Consider the following 18,485-nt stretch of genomic DNA (forward strand, 5'->3'; position numbering starts at 1 on the left):
GAGTTGAGTTTATAGTTCAGGAACTACACTTAAAATGTCGACCACTATTTGTTCTCTGAAACATTCACTGCTCCACATTAAAAGGTAATTTTCCCTTTACTCATAGCAGTGACAATCCATGATAGAATTATTAATCAATATAATTCCAGCATTATTTATTCATTTCTGAATAAATAATGCTGGAATGCTGTGGTATCCACAAAAAGTTATTGACTGTAATATAACTGAAAGCGATTCAGTGATGTCAAGGCTGTAATGTGATTGGCTATCAAGGCACAATGTTACACTCTCATCAATGATACAAACAGATCCAGCACTGCTTATCACCAACATAAACCCAAAGACCCATTTTTTCACCTTTTACATGTTGTTGTGGGAGGTCTCTAATGCAGAAATAAACGAGTGTTGACATTTTTAGTAGGCAGAATTTCAGTCATTTCACTCACTGCCTGAACAAATGTAGAGAACATCTAAGGGCTCATTTGGAGGGTGTACTGCTTACAGTCACCTATATGGACATATATTCTGAATATTCCAATCTAATATGACTTCTGACTTGTAATGTTACCTGAATCATAAAACCCTAGTTTCACCCAAGATTTTTTTCTCTCCATTCTGTCACCTGATGGAGATTGGGTTCCTTGCCACCATCGCCTCTGGCTTTTGGCTTGCTTAGGGGACACTAAATATTAAACTATATTACTGATCTGCCCGCGTTGTCACTATATGATAATTGAAATGAGCTGGATGACATCACTGTTTTCTCCAGTGCGCCTGTACAGCCGAAACAATTTCTGTTGCATTGTTTTCCTGTTATCACTGTGAAGCTGCTTTGAAACTTGCATTGTAAAAAGCACTATATAAGGTGACTTGACTTGACATATTCACTAATAATCACATTCAAATTTATACGAAAAATAATTTCTTATAAAAATATGTTCTGATTGCATTTACAAAACCTGATGAAACCTGATGATTCATGTGATTTAGATCTGTTCATGTTCAATTATGATAGTCCCAAAGCCAGTTCTTGTCCTCTGAGAAGCAGAGGCGGACATTGCACTTGCTGCAAAGTGTGTTGGTCTAGCCTTTACCACAGTGTCTGCAGCTTCCTCTATTATGTTTATATCGTCTGACACAAACTTTTGGAAATACTCCAATGCTGTATGAAGGGAGACGGCATCATTAGTGATATCCTGACCTGAAAAATCCGTTTTGGGACCGATAAAATACTTTATCAGTCTCAGGGCATGGCCTGTGTTCTTGAATGTTCTCTCAATTTTGTTGGCATAATGTCCACATAATCATCAGATGGGTGGTCATTGGGTTTTCCTTTTCCAGTTCACAGGCATCTCCACATTCCTCTTCATCACCTACATCAGAATCATTTTAAAAATCATTGTTCCCATATTTGTACGGCATCAATGACATCGTACACTTTGTAAGCTCTTTCCTGGCTGATGGCATTCTGAAATGGTAAAAACAGGTTATTTTCCATATCCAAATCATACTTACACATTTTAAAGAATTCACACATTCCACCGAATTCGCACAGTACAGTCTAGCTTATTGTGTCCTCTACTTATCATGCTAATAGCACTATTACCCACATTCCTGAACATTATCACCTGGCCCTCATGCAGCAAGCAGATGTTTGGGCAAGCATGCAAAGCCCACAAAAGAAAACAGGATCAGTTAAGGTATAAATTATAAGATACAGATCAAATAGTGCTGCACAAATAAGTACAAATTCTCAAAGAAATAATGTATTCCTTAATTCAACTTGAACTTATCATTTAATAATAATTAAATTGTTATAATTTGGAGTTTTAATGAGACATTTCAAACTTGTGAATGATCAAAAGCATGTTTCTATTAGTATTTATTTCACATGGAACATGTGAGAAGTAAAATTAATCCATGTAATGAGCAAAGTACAGATTCAGCCAGTGTTGTGTAGTCTCGCGTAGCCAGACCTTAAGACTGATGGCAGAAGGTCTGGACTCTATCACAGCTTTCATTGGTCAAGGGAAACCATGAGGACATTTGACTCAGAGCCATAGTAAAAGTGATCCACACGGCTCCAGGGGGTTAATAAAGGCCTTCTGTAGTGACTTTTATAATGGATGGATACACTATTTTGGGCTGCCATTCACTGCCATTATAAAGCTTGGAAGAGCCAGGACATTTTTAATATAACTCAGATTGTATTCGTCTGAAAGAAGAATGTCATACACCTATGGGTGAGTAAATCATGGGGTTATTTTCATTTTTGGGTGAACTGTCCCTTTAAGACATTGTTTCACTACTTTCCAGGCAGTAAAGTTGCATCTGAATTTGTGTTCCAAATGTCCATAACATGTGACTTCCAAATGAAATATAGTAGCACAAGATGAAATGGAATGTAAATAAAGCTTTTTAATGTTCATTACTTTTCAAATAGTGAAAATGCAATTGAATGTGAGTGAGGTTTCAGACAATTTGTCAAAAATAGTTTACCACAATAGGACAAAGCCAGTTATAATGATGGCACCCTATAAAAGGTCAAAGGTCAGATGTAGAAAACTAATTTTGGAAAATGATTTTAGTCTTAAATATATGTAAAATATAAAGTAATTTATTTTTGCTAGCTGTGATTTCACAATTAGTCCCATATCCTCCTGGGACCCAGGAAAAAAAGTTTTGGATTTAGTAATTTTTCACGTCATTACATTGTTTAGAGCATAAGAAACAAATGGGGGAAAAAACATTTTTGAAAAATGATATTTTATTCATATGTTATGATATGTCCTCTGTAGTTGACACCAGGACTCTAATAGAATGAAAAATAGAATGACAGGAAATTGCATGTCACAAACTTTGTTTAAAGATGATTCTGAACGATGTTATGAAAGATATAACAAAATGCACTGCTATACCATTTTACTTTATGAAATATGTGGTAAAATGGCCATACTTGGATTTTCCCATTCAATACAATGCATTTATACACTGCATCTAATTTGCATATTAATGTGTTCTTGGAGCAACATGTAGCCTAATGAAAAAATAAGTGTAATAATGGGAGTAATAATTGGCAACATTTTCATAATAATATCTAATATTTCATAGGAATATTGACATGTAATTTCTTTCCCTATTCACGTGTTATGTCTCCAAAACGCCTGATAAACATGATTTAAGTCCTGCCGTCCACTACAGTGGACATTTATGAAATCAATGCTCTGTTTTGTAACAGAAAGTCATATTTTGATTAGAAACCCCCTTAACATTTTCCTGAGATTTACAACAAACAATTTGAAAATTAATCTGATTTAAATTATAATTAAAAAATATTATCATATTTCCATAAGTGTGCTAAACATTAATGTCAGCCGTTTTTAAAGACCAAGAAGTTGTTGTCCTGGTGAAACCTCCAAACATTTGGTATCTCTGCAAAGCCCCGAATGAGCTCTTTACAGGACATCAAGACTGTGACATGTATATGTCAGAGAAATTCACTAAAATATAATGTCCACTACAGTGGACAAAAGTCTATTCGTGGGTCCCAGGAGGATAAAGAGGGTTAAAATAATTAAAATTACACTTGGGGGTCTGCATTTTTAGGCTGAAGAGGAGCCGAGGCAAGTGTAAACAATAATGTTGAACACAAGATGGTGCTATAATCATAACGCTTCATCTAAACAAAAGCTAAATTGATCAAATAAAGCAGTAGGCCTATTATTCGACTACAAATGATGAGCTTCTTTAATTATTTAAGCCTCTACATAATAAAATACCGTTAAAAACATTTTTTATCAAAAAGTGTTAAAAAAGTTTAAGTTTTTAGATCTAAATGACCTACATGTTACAATGGGTCGTGTTCCAAACGTAGTAAAGCAATTTCAAGGAAGGCTAAAACAAAAATGTAAACATAATTTCAGAGTATTGAAGCAGCGTCTGTTGTTAGAGGCAGTGATGTGTGTGTGCGTGCGCGCGCTCGCGCTGTAGGGTGGAGTTTAACACACCGCCTCAAAGCAACGGTGCAGAAATCACTTCTGACATTACATACCAGCATTTACTCTACAGGAACTTTCTGCTGGGGGACAGGGATTGTTAAAATATTGGTTATTGTCCGAAGCTGGACAACTAGAGATCGAAGAAAGCTAAGGTAAGAACAAAAACTAATTCGCTTTTCCAAGTTGACACACTTGAGCTAACGTTAAAGCTGCTAAACTTTTTCAAGGGTGGGAAGTTTCCTTCCGATGCGAGGATCTTAAAAACTCTTAAAGATATGATAAACGATACGACATTGAATCCAGGCGTTAAACGAGAATTGGATCGTTTTGGACTTTTACATCAAACGCTTAATTTTGAGGGTTATTCAAGAGACACGGTGAATAAGGCTTTAGACGCGACCTTAGCACATAAAAGTTGACTTGTTCCCCCCTCTGAGAGCCTCGGGCGAATAGGCTGAATTTTTTTTATAACGGAAGAAACGAAGTGAGACGTTAAACTCTCAAAAAAACGCTATTAAAGTGCATTTTAAAGAACAGTCATGTCGGTCCTTCCCTTTAAGTGATTGATTATGGCCTACAGCTTTGTAAACTCTGAAGTGTAACAGACTCACGTCACGGAAGGAATGAAGCCCCCTGAGAGACTGGAACTGTAAAACTTCAGTGTGAACGCGGCCTACGGCGACTGCACTGCAAACGCGCAAATTATTTCTTCAGCAGAAGCATATGATTTCTTCAGCAGAAGAAATGGGCTGTTATCCCTGTCATGTTTTTACTGTGAATCATGCGTAAACACACATACGTTCCAAACATGTCGAAACGGATGTCAGTTTATTCCATATGCTTATGTTGACCGTGGAGTTGTGACAGTTTCGCAAGTGTGGCTTGTGGAAATGACAGTTTCGCCTTCGTTGGTTTGTTTGTGTAAAATGTGTAAGACATTTTCTTTTGCAATGTGTCTTATGTGAAGTGTGCTTTGATAGAGGAAGTAGTGCTTGAGGAATATGCGCCCTCAGGGAGGACATAACTGAGCTCAGAACGGGTGTGGTGAGAGAGCGAGAGAGACATGCAAACTTGCAGGAAGAAACAGTTGCAGGAGATTATTGCCGTTGTTACTCATTTCATCCAGGAATGAATTGAATTGTCCACTCCTATTCTGTGGAATCAGTGGCATTAGTTTTGGGAGATATTGCACTAGTTCTGTGAGATTGTTGAGAGCTTGAGCCCAAGGCTTCTGCTCTGGGCAGCAGTGTGTTAGTAGTGCTTGAAAGAGCATTCAGTTCAATTACATCTATAAGACCTCACAGTTCATATTTGAACAACCCATTAGTTTGTGAAGTAGGAAATGGGTTAAAAGATCCCACACAGCTTCTGCATGCTGAAACAATGTCACTCAGCTGTTTTAGCTCTGCTCTCCTGACACATTAAATAATATTCAGGAAGAAAAAAATGTTTTGAACTTGAAAAAAATGAATACATATATTTTTTCATAATTTATATTTCAGGCTTTTATGGTTCATATTAGTGAGAAGATGAAGCTCACTCTTGAAGAGAAACATTATATGCAAAAATATGCATTTTGGTGCAGATTTATATGGTCAAAAATTAAGAAGAAATTCTGATAACTTGTAATGTAAATGTATAACAGTATAGCAAACTACTTGCATAAAATGCTTGTAATTCTGCAAATAATATGTCTTAGATTATATTTAAATGCTTAGTTTTATGATCAAAGCTCTGTATAAAGTTGATCAAAAACCATATGGATTGTTCACGTTGTAACATGGTTTTTCCAAAAATTATGTATGGATAATAGGGGTGTAGCAATACCCTCATGTCACAATTCGATACATGTCATTGTCAAGATACTGAACTCATGATACAATATTATTGTGATACTCAAAGACATGGTAAAAGGTTAACAAAAAATGTTCTGTTTATTCATTAAAATGCTAAATTTTGTATTACATTGGGGTTGGAAATGAATAGGCTTGGACTTGGTGCTGGTAACCCAATGCACAGGTCAATGGTGACACCAGAATTTATATTCTGAAAATATTCATGATTCTGAAGCTGAAAATACAGAATTACTTTAGACTAATATGCTTGCACTCTGTCACTGACTAGATATATTTAAAATAATTAGGCCACTTTTTACTGGAAACCTAAGACATTTGGCATTATTAAGACCAACAAATATACCTCCTTTGCATATTGTGCATTATATTCAACATTATATAGCTATAGTAGTTATGTAGTACTGACAGTAAAACTCTGTAAGCTTCAATATTTTCTCACACCGTAATTTTCATTTAAGGTGAACTATACACAATATATTGTCACTTTCCACAATACATATTGTAAAAAAAATTTATTGCGATTGTGACACGATATATTGTTACACCCCTAATGGATAGTTAAGTAAAAGTTGCTTCAGTCCAGTAAGTGTTGGATAAAATACTGATAAGAATATAAAAGTGATTCTTATATAAATATCAGTGACGATTTCACAGCAAACAGACACATGCATCAGATTACAATTAAACTAAAAGGCCTTTTACTTGGTGAAAAGTTTAAACTATCAATCAGAAGACGGCATGTAGTAGATTGAATAGTACAGCATTTTAGTTTTCAGCAACATTGTTAATTTAGAGACCTTAGAAATTCACATATCAAATATGATACAGTGGTGTTTCTCGTGCCGTTTTGGAGAAGGATGTCTGTCCATATGTTTCCTGGTATTGTCCTCATTAAAACCCAAGACATGTCTGTGGTGTTCTTTATTAAAAGTCAGCACACACACACACACACACACACACACACACACACACACACACACACACACACACACACACACACACACACACACACACACACACACACACACACACACACACACACACACACACACACACACACACACGGAAAGTCTTCTCTGGTCCAGTGCAGGGAATGATGTGTGCAGACGGGCTCCATGCGGCCAACAGCATGTTTCTCTGCTCCCACCCCACCGTGTAACAAGTATGCCATTGAAGGCACACTGGGTAGAATTGTGGTGGGCTTCAGAGAAATGAAGGCTCTCTTTGTGTTCAGGGGTCTGAGAGGGTGCAGAGACGGAGCGGATGATGACCTGTTCATCCTGCTAACTCTGATCAGCCCATAGTCGGAGGCGTCAGTACTTCAGACACAATCTTCATGGTTTAAGACTTAGTCACTGGGATGTTTGAACTAGTCAGGGGTGCATTTCCCTAAGCCAACTATGGTCGCAAGTTCTGACATTGCCTGCTCAATTCAAGGGAACTTGCTGCCATAGTTGGCTAACGATGCTTTTGGGAAACGCACCCCAGGTTATTTGTCTTAAAGGAATAGTTCACCCAAAAATGAACATTCCATCATAATTTCTCACCCTCATGTTGTTCCAAACTTTCATTTGCGTCAAGCAAACAATATTTAATGTGCGCTACATATTAGGGGTGGGAGAAAAGGTCAATGCATCGCGATTCGTTATCCAACGATTCAGAATCGATTCTCAAAAGTTCAGAATCGATTCTGTGTTCAATTCAACGGCCACTTCACCACTGTGCGCGCGCGCGGTCACCGGCCAAACAGAACAACCCGTTGATAGGCGAACGTTTGTATGCTGGTGAATTGCCTTCATTTAAGATAAAATGGAGAAACTACGACCTGCTCAGGGGCGTCGCACCCGTGGGGACACTTTTCCTGGTGAGAGGGTTAGGGCTGTCAAAATTGCTCAAAAATGACGTTCGAATATTCCCTCTAAAAAAAGCACGAATATTCGAACTATTCGAACATCTGGTTGCGCATTTTATCAATGACGCGCATTACGTCAATAACAGGACAAATTAATACAAAGAGACATAACTTCTTATATAGGTAGTCTAGTTAAGTTTAAATATATTTGACAAGGTATTACCTACACAAAAACAAGTAAATCAACTAATGGCTAAAGACCGCAGACCTCACTCTCTCTCGCCCTCGCGCTCTCTGCGCATAACGGGTTAAATGAACACACACACATTGAGAGCTGATCAAGAGTTTTGTGCAAGCAATTTAAAGAGCACCTATCATGGAATTTTGAAATTTACCTTTCATGTAGTGTGTAACATAGATCTAAGTGAACAAAAACATCCTGTGATAGCTTGAAATATGACAGTGCATCGTATATATAGTTATTTTCTTTCAAAAGTAAGAGTCGACTCGGAGTCATTTTTAAGAATCGTTAGAAGACCGAAGCTTTTTCTCTGACTAGATGACGTCAACTTGTCAAGTTATTTGAATACGATACGCCCACTTATTGCGCTCCAAGACGCCAGTGAAAACTAGAAAACATCATGGCCACGAGACACTGTGTTCTGAAGTGCCACTCAAAAGCAAACTTTTTTCATCTGCCCAAGGATGAGCATTTGAAGACTAAGTGGCTTGAAGACAAACCATACATCGTCGCGATTGTGTGTTTATTAGTCGTCAAATGTATGTTTCGCGATCTCAGGAAGCTTTTATTATGGACTTTTATTATGGCACATGGTTCTTCTTCGTCTGTCTGTACCATACATGGACTACATGTGCACAGAGCGCCCTCCGGCTGCCAGTATGAATTGAAAACAACACATAAGAGACTCAATCGCTCATGATTAGGCTATAACTGCCCATTTTGAGGAAGTATTGAATAAAAAATACTCCTCTGTTTAGAAATTTGACACAGACATATGAGAATCTATCAATATGTCTCCTCATCTGCACACTTTTGAACTAAAAGCCCTGAGGGATGTTGATTTGTCGCGAGTCTTCGTGAGGAGAATAGAGGAGTTTTTTTATGAATGAGATCAGCTGAGGCTCATATTACAATCAAACAGTACCGACGCGGTTTTCATATTCATAACTCCTGACACATATTAACAAATTACTGTCACTATAAGACTTTGATGGGCGTTCCGTTTCCGAAAATATCTGCACAGACTAAACCAATCACAACTGACTGGGTCATCGGACCAATCACCGCAGATTAGCGTCACGTAAAGGCGGGGTTTTGAAAAGTGAATCACTAAAGGAATCATTTGAGAATCGCTGTCAAAACAGGTAAAAATAAATGCATATTATAAGAAAACTAAAGTCTTTTTTGTCATTGCATGCATGCAAAACTGTTGTTGGGGACTTCTAAAACAATATTTGGAACATTTTAAATGCCATGATAGGTGCTCTTTAAGGTCGCGACTCTTGTCCCAAATATAGCAGGCTTCATTCAGTGATTGAAACAAATATTAATATAAGTTTTACAGCATATTATTGAACGCTCCGAGCGAGCTGTGCAGTGGTAAACATGGAACTTTTCCTTGACATGAAACGGTAAATAATCAAACCAGTGGAAGCAGTGCATTTATCCTTTATTCATGCAATATCTATTCAGTCAGTACCTCGGTTCCATTGCTTGACAGAACTCCAGCCTGCCCCATCCATGACACTGATCGCTCTCATGTCCTTACAAATGAACAAAATTAATTTCTCCGTTATGGCCTCTTGTCGTGTTGCAGACAGAGAGCTTGTGGCGGGCGATGCAAAGTAAGGGTGGTCCAGTTTGCACATACAAATTAGTTGCTTATATTTACAAAACGACCCTACAAAAGCATAAAAAAGCCTGTTTAATAAAGAAAAGTTCACGAAACTAATTGAAAACTCACTAAAGTGTTTAGTGAAATTAGGAAACATTTAGATATCATAAATTGAGTTGTAGGTTAACAACTAACTAAGTTAACGTTACATTTCTACATACATTTTGTTCTCATGTCACAAGTAATATCAAGGTTTATTTTGATCTGTTTTACATGATTCTTTTGTAGTGTGGTTTTCGGTGAAGTGTACTAAAATAAATATCGTCACCTGTGTACATTAGCCCACTTCTTCTCGACGCTTTTCCTGATAGTTTATAGAACAATCACTCCGAGTCGTCATCTGTCGTTTCAAAGAAAAGCACAACGGCGAGTGCGTCAAACATAAACCATAGACCGTAAAAATATAAACACCTCGTCCGTTTGGGGAGGAGCGCGCGCAGTCAGCGGAGGCTCGCGCTGCGGAGACACGACAGGCCAAAGTACACAAGGCTTCAGGCGCGCTAGCACCCACTCGCAAAGCAGACAGACACGCCTCTACTACCGCGGGCGTTTTTTCCCCCACATTTTTTTATTTATTCGAATATTAATTTTCACCTTCGAAATTTGTTTTTTAAAAACTATTCGAATATATATTCGAATTTAGAATATTCGTTGACAGCCCTAGAGAGGGTTCAACACCCACACGTTTTATGCAGTTTTTCCACAGTTTTTGCACAAAAGCCTTACAGCAGTCGCTCCTCCGTTTCTCTGGCCGCTCAGTGTCTGCGCTCGCTGCGGCTGCCTCTCCATTTCAAAAATGTATTTTGCCTATTAAATGCAAAGTTTTTAATTTCAAAAGCATTTCTAAATTAAGTTAATATTTCCAACAAACGAAATTCTGAGCCAAAATAACGAAGTGGTGCTCAAGTAGGCGCTTTCCTTGCCATTAATGCTTAATAACACTCCTATGTCTCCGATGCGGTGGCCGGGACATAAACCTACCAACATCCGTGGCATAATTTTTGGAATGACTTATCGAATATTGCTGAACTACTGCACAATGTTTCAAACGAATGGAAAATTCTGAACAAAGACTTTGTTTTGGTGAGTGATTCGTTAAATGTCTCTAACATGACTGTTGCAGCTCGGCAAGTTTTCTCTTTTTTGTTAAAATGTTCTAAAGAAACTGAAAAATTGTCACACTTAGTTGTAAATTGAGAACTGTTTATTCTTAATGATTGTTCTTTGCAATTGTATATATGGCTTATCATGTTTCATTCAGAGCTTGTTAATCTTGAATATAACTTTGTTAATAAAATAAAGAAATCTTCATAATCATTTTTAATATGGCAATACTGTCAAACAGATATTCTAGCTAAAAACAAAACTCATATTAGCTCCAATTTTGGTTAAAATGTAAAGTTCATGTATTTGCACTGCATGATAATTAGTTACCAAAAATGTATGTTAAGAATCGTTTTGGGAATCGGATCGTTACTCCCATAATCAGAATCGGATCGAAACGTTAAGTGCCTTAAGATTCCCACCCCTACTACATATGTGCTTTTTTCAGTGTTTATACACCTTGTGAATAAAAGCCTGAATTAAATCTGTTTATCATGCAAAGTGATCATGTCTCTTTAGATAGGTTGGACTTGCCTTAGGTCATTATGAAGCTTCTGAAGCATCAAAGTTTTAGAGGAACTGAAATCTATCCGGTTTCAAGGATAAACAAAAGTCTTATTGGTTTGGAGGGTGAATAAATGATGACAGAATTTTTATTTTTAGATGAACTAACCCTTTAAGTGTTAAAATCGTTCCAGCCGTGGATGTCATATATCAATCACACTTGCAGCACAGCGATTGGTCATGTTTCATGCATTTGTCAGTGATGATTTTGCTTGGTGATTGTAATGATTTTGATTGGCATTGACATGATTGCCATCGAACCTGACATGTTGTGTTTTAAAGGCACCAGATATGAAGGCAAGTTTCAGTCCATTGAGCACACAAAGATGTTTCGACTACTTTTAATATACTTTAACAATTCTTTTTCATTTCCACTTCCACTATATGTAAAAGAGTGACCAGTCAATTTATCTCCTTTTGTGTTGGTGGGGGAACAGTTTTCATATGTGGCGGAACTATACTTTAACCCACTGAGCTTTTTGAGCTTTAAGCAAAGAAACTATAGGCTATAGTAATTATATAGAAGTAACATGGTAACTTCTCAAGATTGCATGAGTGTCTGAATTCTTCTGAAAGAACAGGATGTGCCCTGTCATTCCCTAGGGGAAGAACTACGCTAGTAACACAAATGAACACATACAAGAGCAACGTTGACTGGTGCTACCGTGCTACAAAACAGTTGTGTTTGTATATTAAAGGGATAGTTCACACAAAAATGAAAATTGTCCCATGGTGTACTCAACCTCAAGCCATCCTAGGTGTATATGACATTCTTCTTTCAGACAAACACAATCCATATTAATTATTATATAAAAAAAATATTGTTGCTTTTCCAAGCTTTATAATGGGAGTGAATGCTGGTCATGATTTTGAAGTCCAAAAAAGTGCATCCATCCATCATAAAAGTACTCCACACGACTCCGGGGGGTTAAAACAGGCCTTCTGAAACGAAGCGATGGGATTTTGTAAGAAAAAAAAAATCCATATTTAAAACTTTATAAACTAAAATAACTGGCTTCCAGCAGATGGCCTACGCAAGTCGACTTACTCCAAAAGAGTAACCCCTGACACGATGTATGACGTAGGAGTAGCGTAAGCTTTGACGCCTCCCGCGGTTCAAACAAATAGGGCTGGGCAACAAACTCAAGCTCCTTTTCTTATATATCGAAATCCTCTGACATTTTCTCTTTAAAGGTCCCGTTCTTCGTGTTTTTTTGAAGCTTTGATTGTGTTTACAGTGTGCAATATAACATGTGTTCATGTTTCGCGTGTAAAAAAAAAATGTATTTTTAACACAATTTACTTATCTGTACACTGCTGTTTTCACTGTCCTACAAACGACTGAAGACTTCCTTTATTCTATGAAGTCCCTCCTTCAGAAACACGTAACGAGTTCTGATTGTGTCAGCGGTTCCCGTGTTGCGATTTGACAGCAGCTTAGCGAACGTAGCACGGTCCTGTGTTGTGATTCGACAGCAGCTTAGCGCACGTGGAAAGGTCACGCCTCTTAACGGGAGATATATACGCGCTTAATAATCTCTACAGCGTCCCTGGGAAAGCCAAACAAAGGTGATTTGACTCCGGGATGAAAATAACAGCGTCTCGACGACATGGCGACAAACACACTGAAACGCAGCACTTCCTTTTCTCCACGCGACGTCCTCTTCTTCTCCACGTGGGACAGCAACAAGACCACGCCCCCTTTTTTTCGCGTTTTCTTGTGGGCGGAGGTTAGTCTGTTCTACTGCTCTACTGACGTAATTAAAGCAGGAAATACCAGGATGTAGTCCTAACCAGCCGTTCGCTGTAGGCTTTGAAAGGGAACTTCTATTAAATAAAATATCTCGCTTGGCATTGAACTTTGAGCTTTATCATTTTACAGGTATTATTTATGCTCTAGCAGCAACATTACACACTAACTAAAGTTTGAACAATGGGATCACGAAGAACAGGACCTTTAAAATTCTCGTTTACACTTCTAATTCGTGACCAGTGTTTTGTTTTGCTCTATCCTCTGCGCTTCTGCGTTCGTCAATACATCAAGGGTTATTCTTTCGATGTAAAATTCTTCCGATTTTAGTTTATAAAGTTTTAAAATATGAATATTTTTCTTACACAAACGCCTTTATTAACCACCCGGAGCTGGATGGATGCAGTTTTTTTTGGGCTTCAAAATCTCAACCCCCATTCACTGCCATTTATAAAGCTTGGAAGATACAGGATATTCTTTAATATAACTCGTCTCTGATTGTATTTGTCTGAAAGAAGAATGTCATATACACCTAGGCTGGCTTGAGGGTGAGTTAATCATGGGCTAATTTTCATTTTTGGGGGAACTATCCCGTTAATGTTAAAGTTCTAGTGGTACCTGTTATTGTGGCTTTTTAACAGGGTCAGTCAGCCATGCTGTCGTTATGCATTTAATCATCAATTAAATCAGAAAAACACTAATTTACGATTCCCACAGTTTGGTCCAGTATATGCTTAAAATATGTTTGGCTATATGTATAGGTGACAGGTGCTGGATTTATGTCCTGAGCGTACGCGTGGTGGCCTACACTCGCTCCCGTTTTGGAGATCTGGACTGCTAGTTTGTTTCTCTTGCCAGTATTTGGAAGCAGCCATATTTGGTCAAAGCAACTTGCTCTGTTATTCCAGTGGCAGAAATAATTTGGAGGCCAATTCTATTGCCTCAGCCTCTAAAACAGTGGCCTAGTCTGTTTAATTTATAATGCTGAATTCATTGGCTGTGATGTCTTATAGTACCAATTAACCCCATTAGATTGGACAGTGAATAATCTTGGAGGAGACTGGGACAGACAAATACTATCCATTCTACTCAAGCTAACTATTTCTTACCAGTTATTTTAAAGCCATTAGTATAAGGATATTTAATAGGACAAATTGAATTATGCGAGTCCCCACAGCAGCTCACTCTTATCAAACTACTGAATATCGATATTGCCTCATCCAATAGTTTCTAAAAAATGTATCCATATACAAACTCAATATACCGCCCAGCCTCAGCTGCAATGATGATATTGAAAATAATCAACAACAAATTTGATTATTGATTAATGGAGTCTGTGCGTGCACTATGCACATCACTTATACTAATAATATGTTTCCGTGGATCAAACTCCTCTGGAAAACAGTGGAGGACACTGAAGTGAGCTAATGCAGGAAAAGTGCATAGCATTGTCCTAAAACATAAGAGCTTCATATTAAGCTTCAAACTAACTAATTTCAACATGGCTAGACCTGTCAGGTGCTCTGGAAGATGCGTATAGATGCTGATCTATAAAAGTTAGAAAGTCAAGCAAGTATTTGCTTTTTGCATAAAGACTTGTCCTGACAGCAAGCGAGTCCCTGCCAAACTTCACAGACTTCAGTGAATGAGTGTGGTGGTGGCCAAACATACGGATCGCAACAATTCTGACTAAAATATAAATTTTGATAAAATTTTAGCTGTTGGACATTAAATGTGCCATTTGTAGAATTTTAAGTAAGTGTATTTTTATGATAGCATTAACTGTAAAGTGACTATTGTAAAGTGGTAATCAAATGCAGGCTAATTTAATTACTGAATGTGTGTTCCACTTACCAGTTAACATTTAGTTTGTGCTTTTTGTTTTTGTTTATTTTCATTTTTAATTGAAAATAAACCGGCCGGTTTTTGCTTCTAGCGCGCGATCGGCAACCGGCCGGTTACTTTGTATTTTTCTGCCGATTTATCCGGAAGTGCGCCTGCGTGCACATATGCCTATATTGCAATCATTCGCGAACATGTCACTTGTGTGTTACAAACGGAAACTGGAGAACTGAGGGAAGAGACGAGATACGCTGAAGGGAATGAAGAGCCGCTTTCCTGCGCGAGCTGAAGTTGCCTCTCCGCGCCCTGCACAAGTGTAGAAAGTGAGCGTTTGTTCATCTCAGATTCTCACGTGTTGGATCGGATGAGAACGAAACAGACTAACTTGTGAAAAAGCCGAAATACTTCATTTTGTAGCCTAAAGAAGAACATGCATGCATTTTAGAAATGAAATACTATCAGTTCTGTAGCCTATAGGATGATAATTTATATTTGGTAACGGTAATGGTAATGAATAATGGTCATTAGTTAACTACATTAACTAATAATGAACTGCACTTATAAAGCGTTTATTTATCTTTGTTCATTTCAACATTTACTAATGAGAGATAACTGCATTATTAAAATCTTGTTAACATTAGTTAATGCACTGTGAACTAACAAGAACAAACCATGAACAGCTGGATTTATATTAACTAACGTTAACAAAGATGAACAAATGTACTGCTCATAGTTAGTTCATGTTAGTTAATACATTAACTAATGTTAACTAATGACCATTATTCTAAAGTGTTACCTTTTATTTTACCTTAAAATTACATTGACTTAATTTGATTTATAAAGCACCTGCTGTGTAGCATCTTAGTTTTTTTCGTTGCACTAAACATTATTTGATTTAACATTTTGGAACAATTATATACTTTGGTTTTATTGAATTTCACTGGTAAAGACTTTTTTTCTTTACACTGAATTTAAAAACAAATGCTGATTTAAGTAACATCTTTGTTTGGATGCAGAATATGCAGTTGTTGCCTTTAATTTCACCTTTCAGCCTTTTAATTTCCAATTAAATTTCCTGTTAATTTCAGATTGCGGACTTGTTTTCATTAGCCAAAAGCCAATTTAGCCTGTTAAATACCAAATAAACATCTTGTTCATGTAGACTTTCATTACTTTTTTGAGTAAAAAAAAAAATCGGAAATCGGTATCGGAATCGGCCAGTTTTCTTGAAAAAAATCGGTATCGGAATCGGCCATGTAAAATCATTATCGGTGCATCACGAAGTGCTTTTTCCCCCACATAATAGCATAGTCTACATGGCAACATTCCCTATAGCCAATTTATTTTCATAGCCTTCAGTATGAACACTGTTCGTAGGACAATATATTTAAAAATAAAAATAAATACCCATTTTTAAAATCCAAATAGAAAAATGTAGAAAATGCCAAGATATATACCGTATATTGCCATTCAGCCAAAAAGATTACCTGAGATATGATTTTTTTGGCCATATCGCCCAGCCCTATTACAGACTAATACAAACTCTTAACTGAACAAAAAAACTGAATTATTTGCTTGTCGATTAAGTTGATTATCAAAATAAATAATTGTTACTATTAGTTACAGTATTGCTTGAAGAAATAAAAAAACGTGTGTTAAATTAACAGTTCATGACACTGGATGTGTGTTGATGATCCTGCACACCTGCAAACATGAGAAGTGTCTGCTTAGAGCGGCCCTTTATGTGTTGGTGGACTGGTTTACACAAAGTGACACTTCCAGTGTACACAGAAACGTTGAGTGTCTGGATCAGTATAGGTGTGAGAAATGTAGGATTGCCAAAAATGTCATAACTGCAGTGTGAGCAGATGCTTGGTAAAGCAGCTTGACATGGTCATCTTGAGCTACATATGTGTGAATGGAAAAACTGCTGAGTTCTTGCCAGGTTTAGAGGGGGAAAAGTGTTCTGTCAGAGTTTTCTCCAATACAACATATCTTACTGGCTAAAGGATGGAGCTTGCACAGTAGTGACATTTTACACAGCACTAGAATATGGTTGTCAGTCTCATATTTTGGACTTAATGCAGCTGAATACAGGCTTTTGTTTTAGAAAAATGTAATTTACAAAACCGTGTCATTGGTCCAATTAAATATTTTAAATTGTAGTTGCAATTGTTTATTTCTCACCAAAATACAGAACACTGACAACAGGGTTGACATTTTATCATATCACTTTATTAACAAGTCAGTTCCAACACAGGATATTTGGTGAAAATATCTCATTTTAACCTCTTAACTGTCACCCCCCTTTTTGAGAATACACATGAAAATGCACTATCCAAACTTAAAGGGCTGTAATTCAAGAATGCTTTGGAATATAGACCAAAGTTTGGTCTCGTTTTAAAGACGACGTTCTGCAGATTATTGCTGAAGTGAAAGCAATTCAAAATATGAAAGTATGAAATAGTTATGGAAGTTTAAATTTACTGTAAATGAAAAATACTGTACTAAATATTTTTTATTTCATATAAAATATATATTTTACAAAAAAGCATTTACTCTAAAATTACTATAAAATCAAAGCCATATGTCTAACCAATTTGTGTTCCAAATTTGAAGTTGATATCACAAAAATTGAAGTCCCCATGAGATTTTGTTTAGGGTGCTGTACCAAAAATAGCCACCGGGTGTCATTCAAATTCCATTTATTGTTGTTTTGATGCATTTTCCTGTAAATTTCTGTCCAAATATTACTTCCATCACAAAACAGTCACCAAATATGGACCCTTGAGACTCAGACTTTTCCGACAATATGCGTTTTGTCAAGATTGGAAAAGATTTTGAATATAAAGTAGTTAAAATAATTGTTGTAATATGAAACATGACAGCGCCCACTAGGGGAGGAGCCCACTAGAATAATTTAGAGTAACGTTTCCATGGCAACACAATGTCCGATTTCAAAACGGTTTTCACAGGATGAATTTTGAGTTTGTAAGCTTTCAAATGATACCTAATTTGTGATAATTACTTAAATATATGATATGAAAAAAAGGCGATCAAAAAAAGAGCACCAGGCGTCCCACCTGTGGGACGGTGACAGTTAAAGGGTTAAACCTGGAAAATCACTGAATACTTTCAAGAAGTCTTTTGCATAACTGGATGTCTTAATGTGGTGAAGAAACCTTCAAAAGTGGCACTGCATAGGTTAAAAACCTGCAATTAAAAATAAAAAAACTAACATAAAAGTTCCCCTGCATCACATCTGGCAAGTGACAGAACAGAAGTTACATAATTATATGAGACCAATCGAATGAATGGATAAATGAATAAGTAAATCCCATGTTTGATTTTAAAAGGCAATAAGCCCGAAAGAGGCCGACACCGACTGCAATTTCAATGGCACTGTTTTCAGCGGTCGCATGGCGCATCACAGAAATTAAGTTATTTTACTTATTACTTATTATTTTAGACATATGACATGAGAAAAAGATATTGGCTACCATCAGATAATTATGTGGTAACTGGGAATACAATCATGAAACCAATGAATGCATGAACTTATACAAAATGCCTTTTTAAACTTCATACCGGGTCATAAAGCAA

At 37.0% G+C, this 18,485-nt stretch overlaps 1 protein-coding gene and 1 long non-coding RNA gene across 2 annotated transcripts in view; one reads left to right on the plus strand and one right to left on the minus strand.

Moving 5' to 3' along the window:
• Positions 1-3,965: 3,965 nt before the first annotated feature.
• Positions 3,966-18,485, plus strand: part of tln1 (talin 1) — a 125,390-nt gene continuing 110,870 nt past the window's right edge. The window contains exon 1 of the mRNA XM_079805298.1: positions 3,966-4,150. The gene's annotated coding sequence lies outside the window, so the exon portion shown is untranslated. The remainder of the gene's footprint in view (positions 4,151-18,485) is intronic.
• LOC307118471 lies at positions 11,712-18,103 on the minus strand. Its single transcript, XR_013815550.1, has 4 exons — positions 17,997-18,103; positions 16,163-17,171; positions 13,246-14,972; positions 11,712-12,476 (listed from the first exon to the last, which is right to left on the minus strand). It is a non-coding gene; the product is annotated as an uncharacterized lncRNA (long non-coding RNA).

The sequence above is a fragment of the Gobio gobio genome, assembly GCF_949357685.1.
Source record: "Gobio gobio genome assembly, chromosome: 22".
Taxonomy (NCBI): Eukaryota; Metazoa; Chordata; class Actinopteri; order Cypriniformes; family Gobionidae; genus Gobio; species Gobio gobio.